Raw genomic sequence first — 20812 nt, 5'->3', positions numbered from 1 at the left:
TATAACCCCCAAGCCTCCCCACCCATTTGTCTCTCCTGACGTAGGAGGCACAAGTACAACTTACTGAGCACACATATGTGTCCATAGTCCATGCACAGTATCACAAAGCAGAATGTAAAAGCCACAGTCAGCACCACACTGTGCCAGGCTGGGCCCACTATAACACAGACACCCGAAGCATGGGGTCCATACACACTGCAGGATTGGAACGACATTGTTCCATCGTTTATACAGATTTTTAGTCTAGTTATAAAATCAAGTGAAATGTTACAGTGTGCTTCGGAGAGATGAAACATGATCGTGGGAGCGTACACACTAATGCGATATCGGACCTAACAATCCTTTATAGTGTGATTGGCCCGATAATTGGCTGAAAAACCTGTAGTATGTACCTAGCTTTAGACATACATTATGTGTGGAACTACAAGTCCCAGTTATCTCTGCAAGCCATTAACTTCTTAGGCATGTTGGTGTTTGTAGAACTACAAGTGACAGCATGTTCTGGAAGCCAGAGCTCGCTGGTAACTGCAGTTTCAAACATAAAATTAAAATACACTAACATGTTGTAAAAAATAATTTATTCTGAATAAAAACTCCCTGATTCGCTCTGTACCATCTTCATTGCTATACTAATTACTTAGGGAATCTTCTTTTCTTCTTTCTTCAAGTAGTGAAAGAGTGAACAAGATAGAAAGGTTGAAGGAATTTTGAGAAATTGTGTATTAGATTATTCTGGAATTTGGTAAAACTCTCAGCAATGTCAGTGCTCTCTTTTTAACTATCAGGTGACCTATAAACAAATATGAAATGGGACATACGCACAACGAAAAAATCTTTCCATACAGATTAAATGACAGGTTAATGTCCGATAGTTGTGTAAAGTGAGGGCTTGAAATATCTATAGTGATTAGCAGTGTTATTGTCACTATCTGCTGTTGTCATTATCTATCCGCCACACAAAACAGAGCAAGAGAAAATAACATATACACCGCGATACACTTTAATCTTTATAACCTAAAAGCTCTCAGTGTTTCCTAATTCCCCGTCTCAATTAACTGTGTCAGTATAATGAATCTAGCTTCCTAGTGCACGGTGGAATTCTGCAGATGCTGATCAGACAATTCTACCATTCCCCATTAGGCAGATATTCTATTGCTTATAGATTATTTATCATTTGTATAGTACCTTACAAGTTAATAATGCATTTAACTGGAAAATTATCCTTGCCAATGGGATTTTCGAGAGCCATTTTATTGACATTTATGTGCTGTGTAATGAAAAGTCTTAACTAAGCATTTCAGCGTTGAATAGGAGCATCATGTTCGAAGATTCCTGAGTAATCTCATGATAACCGTAGTCTGTAAAACACTCCAGAGGTCATAGCTACATTAAGTTAAATGTAAAATAAGCCGTTGTATAAATTAAATACAGGGAGTATATGGATGTTTATACCCTTCCATATTGTACAGTAATACTGTGGACAGCTCCAACTTTAAACCACTTTGCTTTTTTAAGAATCTTAAAACAGTTGCAAAATCAGGACAAACGAAACATCCTCAGTGAAGCCCCAAATGACATTGACCAATGTCATGTTCCACCTGTGCTATTTCCTGTTTCACTAGTTTGTACCTGTGATCGCACCTTATTGCTTCTACTATTCCACTGAGCCGGTTTGTGCTTTATAACCCATTAACTTTGCTCCATTTCCCCCTACCCTGACCTCGGCTTGTTCCTGCAATTTCCTGTCCACACAGACATCAGTGAGATACACGACATGAACAGGAACCAGAGAAAAGTATGTCTGCATTATCCGTTCTCCTGACAGTAGCACAGGTGGATATATCAGAATTCTGGGACAATAACCATTAAGCCTGAGCTCCTCTGCTGAGGCCTAAGGACAAATTTGAGGGACCCTGTGTTTAACATAGACACCTACCAACTGTGAAACTGAAAGTCAGGAAACTTTCAGGTCATGCATTTAAATCTTGCACCGGGAGCGACCAGGTTAGGCCCTGATCTGTCAGAACCACACTGTAATCAAATCAACTACACGCCAATTGAGATGTGCCTGCCCCCATTTTGCAGGAAGAATCAGGACTGTCAAAAAAAAGGTATTCTCTCCAATTTTTTTGTTTACATAGAGCTAAAGAACTATGTAGCTGGAAAAAGCTTGTGTGACGACCCAGAATCTAGATTATAATGGGAGGTAAATGCAGAGATTAAATGCTACATCTCGTTTGCCACAAAACGATGGACCTTTGTAGCCCTGTTGGATATTATACACAGTTTAGTTGCACATACATAACCTATTTCACTAAGTACAGGATGCTCTGCAACATGTTCTCCCCACAAACAACTTGAAAATCAAAGGGAATAAAATAAACAGAGCATTATGTAGCTAATGAAATGTTTCAGGTGTCACTGTTGCTTTTGCTGTCTGTGTAGAGGTAGAATTGTTGACTAAAAGCTTTCTATAGCCATAAAAGTTAAAAACTTGCATTCTACAAGAAATTTCTACACATCACCAACATAAAATGGTTATAAATATGTACATAGATTTAAGACAGTAAGCCTCCCGTAAATAGGAGTCTATCAAAAGATGAGTGACATCACAGCAGAATTTTGCAGAAATCGGGTTTTGCGGTGGAACAGGACGATTCACAGACTTCCAGCAAAATAGTCTGTGAGTTCTGCTTTTGTGCGACCATTCTGACCTCTAATTGTAAACTTGCATTGTGTGGAATGAATTGAGCTGGGGCAACGGTCCATTCTGCTGGGTGGTGCAGTTGGGATAGGACTAGGGACACATAAGGCTGATTTCTGTACGGAAAAAATTCTAAAATCCCATGCCCACACTGTCCTGCTAATGACAGCCGGGATATCCAGGGAAGGTGATCGTAAATGTTACTGGCAACCCGATTGCAGTACAGTGAATTCCTTGTCTGAGCAAGAAATCCTGTGATGTCACAAATACATGCACAAGCAAAAAGCAGCCCAAAGTTGTTGAGTATGAGTGTGAATCAAATAGGAGCAGCTATATTAGATCCAGGTTACACTGGATCCTTTAATGTTGGTAAAAGGGAAGACCCATCAAACAAACCGGGTCTCTCCAAGCTAAAAATAAGAATGATCAAAATTTGTAAAAAAAATATAGCTATTACTTTATGTTCATCCATATGATATCCTTCACATTTTACATTTTAAATAAATGACACATATTTGGTATTGCGACTTGCAGTCATTGTTTAAGACTTTGTACACATAGGCATTGAAAACAACACTACTTAAAGTGTAGACAAAACCTTCTACTTTGTCATCACTTTAGCAGAAGTCTTGCTTCAGTGTAGTGTACTATGTACTTAAGGAACATCTCTGTCATGACAAGACCCTTCTGGGTCAAGTGGGTGTAGAAGGGTTAATAGGTCCAAAACCATCTGGCCTAAAAATGATTAAAAGCCCCCCAAAATCTCTCTCACTATTAAACAGATACCAGTCCTACCACTACTAAAACTTATTTCAAGACCTGACACTCATAGGAAGTCTTCAATTACTCCCTTATTTATCCCAAAATGCATTTTCAGCCTAGTTTTAATCAGAGTTACTGTAAAACATACAATTATCTGCATAAATGTAGCTTTATAAAAGCCAAGTTTATCTGAAACATTATTTAAGAATACAAAGACAGAACATTATTAAATCGGATATATGACAAAAATGTACAATATTTACTGAACAAAAATAGTTATAATAATTTGACGTACATTATATGAATACAGAACAGTTTCTTAAAATAAAACAGAATCAGAAAGGCTACAATCACATATTCTTTCATGTAATGAGTCATTTAATTGGTTGTCTGCACCCTTTTAGTGCAGGCAGCTGTCTTGGTCGTTGTGTATGACAGCTGTTGACTTGCAATTGTCTGGTGTCTGTTTTCCTACAGATACTATTCTGTTGTTTTTTTCCATTGCCTGGATATTGACCATCCTCTGTTTGATCCCTGCCCTGACCTTTTGCCTGGACTTGACCATTATCTTACTGCTTTGACCATTGGGTCAAGTCTTTGGGATATTTGTCTTCTCCTGTTTTCCCACCAACCCCAAACCTCTGCTTTGACATTGGGCATCATTCCAGCCTGAGTGAGTACTGACATATCCTTGTTTTTCACGCCTCAGTATTGTTTTATTACAGTCTCCAATATATCAGGTGTCAGAGGCAATAACTAGAATAAGATAGGAACATTTATGAGAACTGGTATGTGGAGAGTTTGGTTCAATTTCAACCACTAATATGTAAGTGGAGTTTACATGTTTTTCCGTTTTCGCAATGCCATGTTAAATGTTACACTCTTTGCTTAAATCTCAGCGTGTGGGTTTCAAGTGGTTAACCCTCCCAAATAAACCTACTGGTGCACACCCTGATCTAACAAGGTGCCTCTTACAGATGGTGTGGATGAAATTTAAAACTAGAACCTGAGAATGCAAACTCTAAGTGTACACTCACTGTTTGAGTCAGTACAATATGAGTTAGCAGCATATAGTGTTGGATGTTTTACTATTATGATGAAGATAATAATGAAAAAATATCTTTGAGCTCTCTGTAAGGAAAACAATGAAGTATATAGTTCATACTTTGATGAAGATAATTATAATTAGGGATGTGCACCGGACACTTTTGGTGTCTCGTGTTTTGTGTTTTGGATTCGGATTTGCTTGAGGTTTTGGGTTCGGATTTGTTTAGCAAAACACCTGACGAAAGGTTTTGGTTCGGATTTAAGGTTTTGGATTTATTTTGAAAAATAAAGCACAGCACAGCACAGCACGAGATATAGCAGGACAGAGGACCACCTAACACAACCTCCCTCTACCCTGATCAATGCCCGAGTGAAGATGGCGGCGGCTAGCGGGGAATTTATAGAATACAAGTATCGCGAGATCCGACAGCAGGATTATGACTCAGAGCCTCGGTTTCAGTTTTGCAATTGGTGGGAATACCCGGATCTGTCTCGGATCCGGCTCGGATCGGCAACGTTCGGGTGGGCTAGGATTTCAGATATCCGAGCCTGCTCATCTCTAATTATAATGAGGTTTGTAGTTTAAATAATAATGATTATAAGGATGAAGATGACGGATGATGTGAGTAATAGTCCTAGCACATATAATACTTGTAAGAAGACAATGGTTATGGTGGCAACCCCTTGAACAAGAGTAAGCACAGATAACTGCGATAGATGAGGGAAGGAGCAGTCTAGGGCAGTGTAGGACAGTCCAAGGCCAGACGTAAAGCTCTGTTAGTCCTGTGGGGATGTGTAGTAGGGAAGGAGATACTCCTCCTGACCAGTTCTGGTAACCTGGAGGGCTCTTAAAACATGGATCAAAGGTCTGGCTGTGTCTCCAGTGACTCTATTCTATAGGTTGTTATGTAGCACAAGGCACTTAGAACAATTCGTAAATTGTGCAAACAACTGCAATGATTCCAGACTGCTTCTGGACCACTTGCCTGGATGTAACCTCCCTCTGGACTGGAAAAAATATATTCTATATATCTATGTTATAGTATTGTGGCAAAGAGACCTCATTTTCACACCACTCCCACTTAGGAATAGGTGAGGTCCAGTGGAATCTGCAGCTTACGGCTGCAGACCAGGTAACACAAGTGTAGTATTGCACTTGGGTTCTGTTACGTACAGGTCTGAGACATGTGACAAAGTAAATGTAAAAGTGTGATATTTTACTTACATGCTTTGAAGTGTTTTATTTCCACAGCTAACAGCAGAGCTGATAGGGTTGTCTGTACTAAGTAGGAGTTACAGAGCACCGGAGGAGACTTCCTTTAAAGGCAAAGTGTGAGTGTTGCCTGTCAGTCACCCCAAGGCTGTGGGAGGAGTCACAGCTATAAAAGACTGTATTGTGCATAAGTACATTGCAACTGACGCCAGTTAGTGGCCGACTGGAAGTGAGGGAAACTGCTGTATAGCCACATGGAGGTTGCCTAGTGTATCCCTGACAATGTTGTTTCCTAATATTGTGATGTAACAAGAAAGCGCCATTTGATTTGCAACAAAAAGTTGTCCATGTGACTGATGTCTGCCGAGTGCCCGTGTGACAAGATGGGGGATCTTGCTACAGTATATTATTGTGAAGAGACTGAAAACACCATAATAACAATAAAGGAACATTAATTAGAACTTAATATGATATAATGTTCTTTAAAGTGTATCCATCGTCTATATACAATGGAGTTTTAGGGCTGAACCAATGTCTATCAGATAATTCCTCATGAATTTATAGGCTTCGTTCCAATGACTATTGTTTTATCCCACTACTGGGTATAAGAGACAGGTGCTCTTTAAATGTACCTTTTATATTCCCGAATTATACCTTTTATTACTTATAGTTATAACGCTGTAACTGCCCAATTTGTTTCCTTCTTCTAATTAGTCTAAGACACTTTAAGCGCTATGAGTATAATTCACCAAATTGTCCGTCCTGTTTTTTTTTCTTTCTTTTATCATAAATTTGAAGTCGTCATCTTGGATTTGGCCGCCACTGAAAAATATAATCTGACACTTTTAATATGAAGATCATAATGGCGTTTAAAGTTGAACTTGAGCTCTGCTAATTCTATTAGACTGTAGAGAAGCAAATGGCTGCAGACTAATTAATCATTTTGTCAACTTCGCTTCCCAAACCGAGTCAATATAAATTTGAATAAGTAAGAGGCGATTGACCTGGAATACAGCGCGCAGATCTGTGCGCTCCATCCACAAAGTTATGTGTGATTTAACTAACTTTTACAAACAAATCGAATTGTCTCGTAATTTATTTAAAGTCTAAAGAAATATTGCTAGTTTGGGTTTTTTTTTACCTCTTTGCAAAAGAAAAATTACCTTTTAGTCAAATGTTATTGCTGACATTGCAATGTCATAAGTCACATCATCTTGCATCAGTGGCATGGCAGACTAATGTAAGGCGACGGGTAAAATCTGGGCTAGGCTGGCGTGCTAAATATGATGTGTTGGCAATTTTGAATGGATGCTTCCAAGAATAAATTTTTAACGTTCTATTTAAAAAAGAAGAACGGGTCAGATTTGTCGATGTGCGTACACTGGTCTACCTGTTGTCCTACTTTCAGCTCACACACATGATAAATAACACAAATCCGGGATTGCACACAGTAAGTTCCTCTCTGATCTGTCATCCAACGCAAGATGTCGCCTCACATGAAACTCAAATGGTGTTTTTGAAATATTAATTATTTACAACTATGTGCAACCGATAGTTCTCCAGCTGTTATAGAAAAATTGCTGAAAAGCCGCAGGAGTGTTGGGCAGCACGGTGGCTCAGTGGTTAGCAGTTCTGCCTCACAGCACTGGGGTCATGAGTTCAATTCCCCACCATGGCCTTCTCTGTGTGGAGTTTGTATGTTTTCCCTCCCCGTGTTTGCGTGGGTTTCCTCCGGGTGCTCCGGTTTCCTACCACACTCCAAAAAAAAACATACTAGTAGATTAATTGGCTGCTATCAAAATTGCCCCTAGTCTCTGTCTATCTGTCTGTGTATGTTAGGGAATTTAGACTGTAAGCTTAGTGGGGCAGGGACTGATGTGAATGAGTTCTCTGTACAGCGCTGCGGAATCAGTGGCGCCATATAAATAAATGGTATTTATGATGGTGATGATAACACAAGTGAAGGAAGGAAAGAAGGAAAATATAAGAATTGATGTTGAAATATTCTGGCTTCTTTGGAATGGACAATTTCACACTTTTTAACACTAGTGGGAAATACACACCAGTTATCTGCTATCTTGGAATGATAAAGTCATTAAGTTCATCTACCCAAAGTGTCTCATCCTTATTAATAAAGATAATTGTTAGTTTGATACTAGTTAATCCAGTTTAGTTTCCATTTCTAGGTTTTGTTCTTAATCTTTTCTGAAACGTTAACATCACGTTTGTCAATGGCGACGTAATTAATTCTATTTTAAGATTCCGTGCTATAAAAATGTTTATTTTGTTACACTATAACAACACTTCCAATTTTACTCAGGCCCGAGTCGCTGGGAAGTTTAGATGTTTATAACAAATGTGCACTTACTGTAAAAAAAAATGGTGGGGTCCAACCATAAAACGTCATGTAGCTCTAATTGTTCACTAATAGCCTCTGAAATAAATGGCCATTGTTGATTGATAATAGCTATTGCACTTAATTAAACAGGTCCCATTATTCCGTCCTTAGATTGGATCGTGCGCTGGGTGTTTCATTGAAGCTGTCAATTAGGGTATAAACTTAGCATATATATTTCATTCCGTTTTATAGTCTATTTTGCAATCCACCTGACTAATCTGATGAACCAGAAAGTCCCCGGCTGTTTTATTAGACAAATTCTGCAGATAAAACCCTGTTACTACAGACATCCTTCTTCCTGGTGGAGAGAGAGCCGGAATGGTTCCTCTCTGGGAGATTAAAAGCAACTCTGCCGCTTTTGTTTGCCTGGTCAAGGACAATTGACGGCTCTGTTATTCTAAAAGAAAAGACTTGTTGATTGGAGCATAGTCATCTTACTGTCTCGGGTAGAGGATGATAGATTTGGCCGTCATTGTGTTCAACATCAGCCTCTGCAACGGCGAATGTCCTAAATAAATAAAGTAAACCTAGATGTAGTCTATGGAATTGTGTTATGTTATATATTGCAGGTGACAGGTCTCCAAAACAGCCAATAGATCGTCAACGCTTCTCCCTCGTATAAAGAGACTGCAAAATATGTCATTGCTTTAACATACATATATTTTACTGTACTACAGTGGATGTTAAAAAAAGTCTACACACGCTTATTGAAATTGCAGGTGTTTGTGATGTAAAACCGGAAATCAGGATGAATGACGTCAGATCTTTTTCCACCTTTAATTTGACCCTCATGTCAACAGAGGAATTGAATTGATAGTTAGGTTATGAATAGTACACAGTCAGATAATAGGGCATTAAATCTTTCAGGGACAAAGGACTTAAAGCTGGGGTGTCACAAGACTCCATTTAACCAGGACTATTCCCCTTCTCCTTTTCTGGCTCTTACAGCCTGAAAAAAATTAGGTTATTTCAAAATTAAGGGAGCACGTTTTATGGGACAGTGTTTCCAAACTCTGGTTCTCCTGCCCTTCTCCCCTAACAGTCCAGGTTTTAAGGATATCCATGCTTGAGTACAATTGACCTAATTAGTGGCTCAGTCATTGGGATTCCCCGGAATTTGCGCGTGCATGGATATCCTTAAAACCTGGACTGTTAGGAGGTCTTGCGTTGGAAACAACTATTATAGGGTATTTATCGTCTATAATCTGTTCCTTAGAGATCGGGTTCTCAGACTGGTTTGTATTTCATGATAAAATATTGTAACAAATAAAACATGGTACAATAGGTTGGGCCAACCTGAAGTGCAGGCCGTAGTATGGCATCAGGGCTGGGTCAGCCCAGTGGTATGTTGGGTTGACATGGAACGTGGGCTGTTGTATTGGTATGGATGCTGGTTAGGCCCCGGAGGTAGGTTGGGTTAACCTGGAGTGCAGGCTGTGGTATGGTACGGGTGTGCCGGTGTAGCCCTCTAGGTAGGTTGGGCTGACCTGGACCATGGGCCGTGGTATTTGTATGGGTGTTTGTTAAGCTCCGGAGTTATGTTGGGCAAATCAAGAGCGCAGGGCTTGGTTTTATTCGCTGGTGCGGCTTTAACGTGGCGGGGAAACACTGTACAGGATAAACAAGGTGGGTGAAGCGCACATTCCTAGTAACAGACTTTTGGAACCCACTCCCTTCAAGATTTGACTTAGGTTCGCTGCAAGTACAGCTCCCCCGGGCTGGCTTGCGGGGTGTTGCGTTTAGCCCAGAGGGGTGCAGGTTCCGGGGCGCCTGGGGGACAGTTGTCCCTTTTAACATACATATGCTAAGGTTCGCTTATGAATAGACAAGGTGGAGTACAGTGTTCTCTCCCCACCATAATAGCAGTTATTTAAATAAAAAAGTTTAATTTGTCAACAAAGTCCGTGTGGTGTCTTTTATTATAGCGCATAAGGTTTAAGGTTAAGACAAAAGGTCTAACGTTATATCTATATAGATGTGTCACCTTTAGAGTAAACCTTACTAAAGAAAGTTATTGCAGTTTGTGAAAGGAGACAAGTTCTACATTATCTGATTTGTATAAAATCAGTTTGAAGGATGTCATCGCTGACCACAATCACTAACGAAGAACGTTTTTAGTCTGTGTAAGAATTTCTACACACAGTTTTGTTCTAATAATTGAATATTTTTTCTGTGTATATAACTGCGGCCAGTAATATTTTCTACCCACAAACGTTCGTGTGTCGGATACAGCACATATTGTGTGAAACCGCCCAAGTGATGTGTCTGTCATTACCCTCTAAGCTACTGTTTTATAATTTAATATGTGCTTAATATCCTGACAGCTGCAGCCCAGGAGCTGCTTCCAAAATACACAGCAATCGTCATACAAAAATACTGGGGAAGACTGTAAAAGAATAATCATTTTATTGCAATGTTGGACCCAAATAGACACCAATGTGTAGTTGTGTGAATGACTCGATCCACTTTGCAATGTGTTTGTTTAATGTTCATTTTTACCTGCAAGTTTGCTGAGGTTTGCACATATGTTATTAGTTTATTACATACTACAAAGCAATAGCACCCAAATCAGATATCGAGTTGGCTTTAGTCTTTTATTGAAATATACTTTAACAAACACCAAACTATTCAAAGCTGAAATATAATAGTTTTTACAAATTACAGCTCATGACCTTATGCATTTACAAATATACTACTTGCACCAAGTTATGAAATAGGCTTTTATATGTATAGTTCAGATACATGCAAGTTACTCTGTTACATTGTTTCACGTTATGTTAAGTAATACAAACTATTATAACTTTATTTATAACTGTATCTCTAGAGAAAGATAGCTACAGCATTGACCACATATAAGTATAAATCTCTATTGATCGCAGCTTTGCAACACATAAACAATTAAGAGGTGATGGAGAGGGCAGTAACAGTAGATGTAATTAAATGGTCCAATCTCTAGTCTGTTTTTTGAATGGTGGACATTTGCAATTTCCAATGGTGGAGATCACTACATTTAAAGCAGTTAGAAGGATTGTTTTTCTATAAATAGCATAGTAAGTACCATTTAAGCATGTATTATTTTTCTTAGCTATCCTCCTACAAATCATTATTTCATTTTCAAAATCACTTTCGAAGTTGTAAAATATGGCTGCCAATCACAGACACGCTCACAGCTCTCAGAATGGCATGTGATGGCAAAGTGAGGGATGAGGAAGCGGAGGACTTTACTGTATACATTGCAGACAAAACTCAGAGGGGCGTTCCAAAGCCTCTCTGCTCACTATGTCATGTACCATGGGACTGTGGTTGCCATGGTAGTCCAGAATCATAAAGCATTAATAGTAGCCTGAAGAAACAAACCAATGATAAAATGGTAAATAACAAGATTCTTCTAACAGTCTGCCACAGAGATTTATATTTGTCATGTGATTGTTGCTTTAAAGAGAAAGTAATACCAAAGTTTAGTTTATATTTCAGTCCATTAATCTATAAAAAAGTATGCAATTTCTTGGGGTACATTGTTCAGTGAGGGTCACTTGGAAGCTGATATTCTAAGGCTTAGTTGAGTGCTCTACACAAGTCACATTGGCGTAGGATGATGCGGTGGCCATTTTCTTTTATTGGCAGTTGAGTAGACAGCAAAGGTGGCATCAAAAAACAGGTCAATAGAGTTCTACCCTGGACTATTTCATTGGTGGCCAAGAGAAGCCGCTCACGGAGGATCCGAAAAAGAATCTTCGGTTGAAGATTGAAGATTCATCCTGTAGAGATGATGAACTATATTTAAAATATTGGCCCAACTCAAATTGCTTGTTGAATAATTGTAGTCAGATTAGATTGAATGAATTCAATCTAATCAAAATCACCGGAACTGGTGAAGATCCTCAAAAATCAGATTACAAATTTAATTGCACCCTATTTGCTCACATCACTTCTTTACTACTGTGAGTTTATACCATTACCAGAATCCCCGATAGGGCCTTGTAGTAACATACCTGCATCATACAGAATCGCTTCAGTATAAACCAGTCTTTGGCAGACACGAACATTGTTTCTTGCCCTCTAACACATAGAACAAGGTCTGTAATTTGTTCTGTTATATTGTTACAGGGCTGAATAGTGTTCTGTTCTCTTTTCATCCAATTTACATAGTGCGCAATAAAACACATTCTTGTGGTTTTGTCCTGCTTATCCATTTGAAAACATTAAAAGGTTTTGGCATTAATTATATAAATGTTTTGTGGGGCCCAGAGCTCTTGTGATTTAAATATTAATGTTGGGAGGCTTCAAGACACAAAGCAAGGTGTTCTACCGGCTTTAAAGGATTTACCATTCAAAACAAAACAAGGACTTTTAAAGTAAAAATACAAAACAGAGCAAGTAATTGACTTAATATACACAGAACAGACAAACGTCTGATAATTGTAATTATGTCGCAATTATTTTGCCTAATGACACTTAATTGTACGGTTATTTTGGCATTCTTCACTAAAATGTTGAATTATAATTACGGAATTGAGAGGCGCATAAATGTTTGTTTTCAAATAGATTAACCCTTTTGCGAAGGAGCGTTGTGTCCGGTTCATCGGGTGACTGCGGAAAGGCTGGCCCCGATATTTGTCCTAGATAAAACAAAGAGGGAATTTTTCATATAAAGTGTAATTTGGACAAAGAAACAATTTGGGACAGTTTTGTGAAGGGATCTTGGGTTGTAAGCCCTTGCGGCCCTCCTGAAAAAAATATTGGACGCTTTAATCCACAATCGGCAAGATATAGACAACCAATACATTGATGTAAATCCTACGTATATTGTAAATACGCAGTCAAGGTCACCACACTTTTTGGGCACTAGTCATCCACCAAGGATCTTTTTGACGCACAATATTTCTAAACTCCGCTTCATCAGTAACTTTCTTTTCTTTAGATTATTTTTTTTGAATTGTAACTGTGATTGTTATTGCATATCCAATTTCATATTGCATTGCGTTGTATTATTACTTCTTATATCATTATTTATATTAACCGTTTTTTCATTTTCTATAATTTGCTATAATATACACCATTTGTTTTATATAAATATATATATGTCATTAAACTTTTTTCTATCTTCAAAAAACTCATAAAGCAAAATAAATAATAATAATATTTTGAAACCTGAAATATATAATATAGTTATCATTTGTCTTGTTTGTTTTCTTTGTATGTTATACATGACATTGGGGTCTATCTAGATTATCTTTTAGCAAGACAGGTGCGGGATTATTTGGGCAGAGACCTCTGACATAACGTTGCATGGTAATTTGATTGAATGCCTCTCCCATCCCCCAATGCTTTTTTTGAGGAGCTTTAAGGATTTCACCTAAACTATGTTTTGATATCTCACAATCAGGACTATATATATATATATATATATATATATATATATATATATAAAATCAGGACTATATATTCAGGGTTTGGAATAGTTAATGTCAAAGAAATGATCACATGTTATAGATTATACTGCACATTTCATGCCGTATACAAATAGGATGTACACTGGATATATACTCACTCTGTGAGTTTTATCTTCAGTAACTAGGATAGACTCCCCCACTGATCACTTTCACCATGGAAAACATTTACAATAATTGATGCACAGGAGAAAGCCTCTGTGTACTATTAGAAGTTTGCTTTCATGTTCTAAACTTCTAGAAACATAAGTACAAAAGATGCAAGTACATTTGGAAGATAAGAGATATAAGATATAACAGATATCAAACTACTCTCCATCCCGCCCTCTTAGATCTACCTCTGCCCTGCGCCTTGTCTCGTCTCTGGTAACCACCTCTCCCTCCCGCCTACAAGACTTCTCCGGTGCTGCTCTTCATTTATGGAATTCCCTACCACACTCAATCAGACTTTCCCACAGTCCTCAAATCTTTAGACCCTCTTTGATAACCCATCTCTTTTGTAGAGCTTACGTTATCCCCGATAACACTATTCCCACTAATGCTCCCTCACAACTGTCCCAATCTCCACTCTGTGCCACACTCGCTCCTCTTGTTTCAGCTGTGCCCTCTTCTACTTAGAATGTAATCTCTCTAATGAGCAGGGTCCTTTGTACCTTTTGTTTTCATATCTATATTTATTTTGTCTACTTTGTATGTCGCTGTTTTACGTATTTCCTGTTTTCCGTACTGTGCGGCGCTGCGGAGCACTGTGGCGTCTTCCATCAGAAAAAGAAGATGCAATGCGTATGATACTGTCAGGTTTATTGATGATCTAAAATCTTCATGATGAAGCCCCAACATCTGTTACCAATACCTGCTGTCCAAACAATTTTCATCCATTGGAGGCATTGGTGATTCTGACTTGGATAAATATTGAGACGCTGGTGATTTCCTATGGGCCTCATGTCTGTATCAGTATCTCTGGCACCAAGACATTATCCCTTCAGGAGAACATCAGTAGAGATTTTTCTAAGTGAACAAATCTAGTCTGACAACCAGCACAATTTGAGGCCGTACCCTTCACGCTGTTTTACATAGACAGAAGTTATTCATTTGGATTAATTTCTACTTTAATTAGCAGTTGTCATTAATTATTAGTTATTTATTTAGTAATTTACATCATTTCAGTCACTCTTGATTTTTTTCCTTTAATCTGTTCCTTTACAACGTAACGCAGGAGCTACAATGTAACCAACAAAAAGGCTAAACTTCTTCCAGCGCTCAAAGAAAACGCTGCTTATTTACCATAACTAAGTGACGCCACAATCATACATGTTCTTATATAGGGAACGCAGGATGTACGTCCGACTGTGCTGGGTCTTCACACAACGGGATGTAACTCCAACTTGTTTCAAGAATGGTCTGTAATCCACATTCTGTTGTTCTAGAACAAAAGATTTGCAAACATTAGACCTCATTCATGAATCACTCTCGATGTACTATAGCTAAAAGTAACCTAGGTTTGTGGAGAAACCGAAAAAGTCAGAAGAGGCGCACTGCACAAAATGCAAATGTCATAGTCCAACCTCCTACCACTTTAGGATCCCTTTCAAATAAATATTTCTTCTTTGCTGTTAAAATACTACAATTTACCCTCATTTACAGATTATATTTATCTTGAAAGAAGGGAGATTCCAAGTGCGCAGAGGAATGGCCTTGTCCACGCGTGCTTTAATCAGACAATGCAAACTTCTTCTCCTCTGCAAACACCGTCATTTATTCCCCCCACACACATTCAACCACTAACAAAACTATACACAACATACAAGTTTATGAGATAATAAATTCAGCGGAAATCCATGGGGTTCACTAACCGAGTTTGGAAAACATGTTTTTTCTTATATAACAGTATATAAATATTAGTTTCTTACACTAAGAGGGCCCTCTCTGTAAACAACTATTTAAAATCCTCTTCCATACACAAAGTGGTTAAAAACTAACTTTTCATTAAAACTACATATTTGAATTGTGAAATTTGCTCTGACCACGAAGGTATAAAACACCTCCAGTCTTGAAGGAATTAGAGAAAATATCAGCGGCCGTTTTCAGACAATTCAACAGTTGTACTTTAGTTCATATTTTCACAATTAATATCATATGTCGGAGGACCGCGATGCAAAATCCTGACACTCGCGCCTTTTGTTCAATGCATCTCGCTGCTATTGCTTTAATAAATGCACTTCAATTATTATTCTTTTTTACCAGGAGCAAATACAGTGATATTACTCTGGGGAAAGTTTGATTCTACATTGGTTGACACGTTCCTTCAATAGATCCTGAGTTACTGCCGTGTTCTAAACGGCCGACACGACATATACATGTAAGTACACTCTGTCTTGAGTCTTTTCCTAAGTACGTTTGTGTGCACACATACATCAAACTCTACATGACGCGCTATGTAAAGCAATGCACTTGGGTAACGTCAACGTCGGTGTCATCGTGCAAACCTGGTGACATCTTTGTGATATCACACGGGATTATTGCCTCATGTGAAGTCAGGGAATTCGCCTTGTCCAGCTCATCCCTCTAAGATGTAAAAGAGAACAATATATTATAATATAATAACCCTTGTAGGCTGCATGATGTCCCAAACCCACAAATAAAGGAGCCATCGCCCCAATTTACTTCAGTAGTATTTATATCCGCTCTGTAACTGTTTTCCGAGGTAGAAAATATGGCTAAAACCAAAATATTTCTCTATGTTTCTGGGCACAATTCCTGATCAGAACTTACATACTTTGCATCTTTATAAAGGATTAGCCAAATAAAATGTTGTGAACATTTTCGATACATTTCGATACAAATTGCCTAGACGTAGCTATGGGTAGGGAAATTGGAAACTGTATTTTTTCCTATTCATATGGAATAATCATTGATAACTGTCAATTTGCAGACTGTTTGTATAGAGTAAATAAAATACTGTCTTTATAGAACTTGGTCTCTTCGGAGAATCCACTAGGGAGCAGTATAAGTCTCAGAAATGGTTCTTTCCGCACATACTGTGTCCCAGTCTGAATGTAAAGTATAAAATGTATCTAATCTGATCACTTTCTTACAATACAGGAAATAAAACCATTGCACATTGGTGGCTTTGAATGTTGAACTGTGAATAATGACCATGATTTATATGTTTGTCCCAATATGATCTGATATTACAGTAATCAAAATATTCCTCATTATTTAGGAATTTTTAGTGATAGACTTTTTATTTATCGAGATATTGGTGAATTTTTTAATCCAGTCTGTTCTGCGATTTCTTTTGTCATGTTTACAATACGAGTCCTTGATTATTTACTTGTGTAGGGGTTTGTAGGTCAGCTGACGTGAAGGAGCGACTCGGAGATTAAGATCTCTGACTGTAAAACAATGACACCGTGAGAATGGAAGGAGTTGGTTCAGTGGTTCAAATCCCAGTGGCGATTTGTACGAGGAAAAGTCACTTCTCCTGGTGTCCCAGGCACCAAACTAGGATGTAAAATGAATTGTACAGGACAGCTGTGTCTGGGATCAGTGAGGGAAGCTGTCTGCAACATTCTCACTGCCAGTTCTAAGCAAACTATATTCATTCCAATGGTTTATTTGTGTCCAAATACTAAGAATGTGTGAAAAGCTGCTATTTATCTCTCCTACACCTGAATCCTGTCACCTGTATCCTGTCATCTTCAATCTGTAACTCTTATCCCGTCACTTCTGTCATGTAACGCCCTATTCTTTCCTCTCACCTCTGTCCTGTAATCTATATACTGTCGCCTCCATTCTGTCTATCTTACTAGTCTCTGACTCTGACTTTAAACACAGATATAGAATATTTTATCTGGGAAACTGTCATCCAGAAAGTTTTCAAAATCAGAAAGCAGGAAAAAAAAATCAATAAACTGCTATTGACAAGTAATAACGCCAGACTTCCAGACATAGCCACTGTCTCATTCTTCCTGCAGTCACTGTGAGGAGCAGCGATAAACAGTTTAATGAGGAGGAGTGTAAGGATGGACTTTTCCACATGAAATAATTACATCTGCTTTTTTTTTTATTGTTGCCAACATTCTGCTTCCATCTGTCAATATCTCTCATCATTCTATGTGGAAAGTCAGAAATATTATCCTATCCCCCGAGCACAAGATCATGGTCATTTTACACTAGGTCACCCAACTTTTGACCGCTCATTTTCTTATTGTTTGTTTTCAAGATTTACCCCGGTTACCATAAGACCTCAAGATGGCCCTGACTTTGCTATTGAGCATTGCTAACTCATAACATTAAAGTACATTTTGATGAAACCTAAGTTTTTGATAAAATCATTGGGGCTCATTTGAGTTGAACGTACATCATTTTTTATTCACATTTCCTTACTGTACAAGCGTAAATAAAATAGATACTCATACATCCGTATATAGATTTTTGCAGATCTTTGACTTGTGCCACTTTACACCTGGAAAGACAGACGGAGGGAGGTCACGCATTGGTTGATTACAGTAAGGACATGTTCACTTAATTCCAAAATAATTAGATGTGGTCGGATACGCCTTTTAGGAGGCGTATCGCTTACTGGTGCTGGAGGCAGCACTATCTAGCCGCCTCTGGTTGGCTGATAGTACTTAAATCATCAGCATTGCAGCTATATTATATCAAGTCGCGACCGTCTTTTTGCATCACTTTGAGTATTCGATTTGGACTACTGGAGGACAGAATATTTTTAAAGGGGAAAACAACAGATCCCAAAATCTCCAGCCACTGTATATTTACCTTGGATCTAACTTTCCAATTTATTGTGTACAATGCACTGTACCTTTGGCCTTGAGGTTTTAGAAGGCTCCAATAAATCCAAAATATATAAACATATAAAGACAATGAATATAAAATGCTTTTTTCCCCTCTGCGGCTTAGTTACAAAGTATCATTTAGTGGAGTTCTCCCCCGTCGCAATCATAAACTGTCACAACCCACAGCTCTATGGCTGAAACTCTCCTGCTAGGTTTCAAAAAGCTCAAATGACAAACCATAGCATGCCAGTTATTATTACTTTACTGCTCTTCCCTTTTTCCCAGGAAGAAGTTTATTTTGGGAACATCTTGGGCGATGCATTTACACACCTTTATTTCTGGCCTCCGTGCATAAATCCTTTGGTGCCATTCACTGATCACTAACTGATGACCGCAGAGGAGAAGGCTGCAATTGTTGTCAGGAGCAACATTGAAGCAAAAAAGAGAACTTTACCCAGACTCCACCAGGAATTTGCCTGTGGAGCTGGTGTGGCAAGGGGAGGGAGGAGTGGAGGGGTTAATAGCTGGGAACATAATGACCAGCGATTGGGGGAGCTGCAGTATATGGCTGTAGTTGGTGATGAGGCTTATATCCATGCAATGTATGTCTGGCAGTGGAATTCATTTCTGCAGTATATGCCTAGCAATGGGGTTTATCTTTGTGCAATATCTCATTAGCAGTGGTGTGTATATCTGCATTATGTGCCCAGCACTGTGGTTGTCTCTGTTTAATAACTCACCACCAATAGGCCGTAGGGAGTATCTTTATGCACTATAGAGCTGGCAATGATGGTATCTCTGTGTAATCAGGGGAGATGCGTGGGGAGAGCAGATGAAGCATGTACCCTTGGTACGAGATGAGCTTTAGGGCACCGTGATGACCTGTGGTGCCCGCAGTCCCTGTTTCTTTGGTTTTTATTTAGTTCTTTAATTTTTTCTCCCCATTTTTGTCCATTGTTATGACCAGCACAGGATAATGTTGGCCAGTGAGGAGCCCCTTGACCTGTCTTTCAGCCTAGGGCATGATCCATTCTTCCTCCCGATTATCCAGTCGGTTCCCCTCCTGTTCTGCCTCCTCCAGTCTGTTCTTCATCTTGCCTTTCCCCTCACCTCTCCTTCTGCCCTGCCTCCGCTCCAATTCTTCTGTGCTTACCCTCTGCTCCCTCTCTACCTGTCTGGGACAGCTTTCCCTGCATCCTTCAACACAAGTGGGGATGGTGTCAGCTCCCCACATATACAGAGGACTTTATCTCCTACAGCATTCAAGCTCTGTAGAGCAGATTAGTGAGGAGGTGGAATATTAATGTAAAGTGGATGTGGCTATTAAAGTAATGTGATGGGGTTACAATGTAGTATGGGGTATTCCTTATATATAGCAACTGGTGAAGGTTATCAGTTTAATATGGAGTTGCTTTATTAAATATGAGGGCTACTAATGTAATGTGGGATTGATGGTAGCTATTATTCTGACTAATCTCCCTCCAATGCTGCGTTTTGATACTGGAGCTGAGGTGCGGACTATCATGTACTCGCTCCAGGCATAATGACTCCTTGTTATACCACTGTGTATAATATATAACTGCCGATCTGGGATTGATTCATTAAAGGATCAGCCTTCATGTCCCTAGCTTAGAAATATAGCTATGAAAGAATTGTTCTTATACAAGAGCATTCATGCTAAGATGTGCTGTAGCCAAAATCACCAGTAACCTTAGTGTAAATCATTTTCATTACCAAGGAGACTGGAAGCCAAACACTTAAACCTATAAAGCTTTCGGTTCTCATGTCCGTTCCTGTGTCTGAGTGATGCATGCTGGACAATCTTCTCCCCCGCAAAGGATAAAACTTATCATGTCACCAATCCATCGGCATATAATTAATTAATTAATTTAATTTTAAATACTATTTATTTCATGATAATTAAGCTGGGTAATGTACAGGTTTAAATAATTTGTAATGGCCAACAGTGAGTGATGCTTCTAAAAACTGGCATCAAGCAAATACAAAGTATCACTGATCGTGTAAAGAAAACTATGAACTATGAAATGGTTTTATATATCCAGCAACAAACAGGCTATACCGTGTTACATGTGCAATTAATATTGAAAGGTCTGTTTTAAAAGCCACCAGCAGTGCTTGCCAATTCCTCTTCATAGCCAAATGACACTTAACTTTGGTGCCTTAAATCAAACCCTAACTTGCATAAAGTCGCCTCATTCTTGCAGTTGTGCTCAAGTTCCTAAACTTTCTCCTACTCCTGCAATACTAAAGTTTTGCCTACCTTATGCGCAGATTGCTGGAGAAATATTTTATAATAATTACATTTTAATGAAGAAAGGGCTCCCCTGATTAGTCTTTGAATTAGAAATTGTAGAATTGAGGTAGAAATGCCACGCTCCATCCGCGTAGGTATAAAACTGTACATTTGTTACATCTTAA

General features: G+C 38.7%; 1 long non-coding RNA gene across 2 annotated transcripts in view; it reads right to left on the bottom strand.

Moving 5' to 3' along the window:
• Nucleotides 1-11033: 11033 nt before the first annotated feature.
• The window catches only part of LOC142101395 (uncharacterized), a 30179-nt gene continuing 20400 nt past the window's right edge, over nt 11034-20812 (bottom strand). The window contains exons 2-3 of one of the 2 annotated variants that reach the window (XR_012679002.1): nt 14859-14997; nt 11034-11882 (exon numbers count right to left, since the gene is read on the bottom strand). This is a non-coding gene — a long non-coding RNA (uncharacterized LOC142101395). Of the gene's footprint in view, nt 11883-12534; nt 12744-14858; nt 14998-20812 lie in introns of those variants that run through there. The other variant, XR_012679003.1, reaches the window with a different exon arrangement.

Source organism: Mixophyes fleayi, chromosome 9 (assembly GCF_038048845.1).
Source record: "Mixophyes fleayi isolate aMixFle1 chromosome 9, aMixFle1.hap1, whole genome shotgun sequence".
NCBI lineage: Eukaryota > Metazoa > Chordata > Amphibia > Anura > Limnodynastidae > Mixophyes > Mixophyes fleayi.
This window is presented reverse-complemented; position numbering and strand designations above follow the sequence as displayed.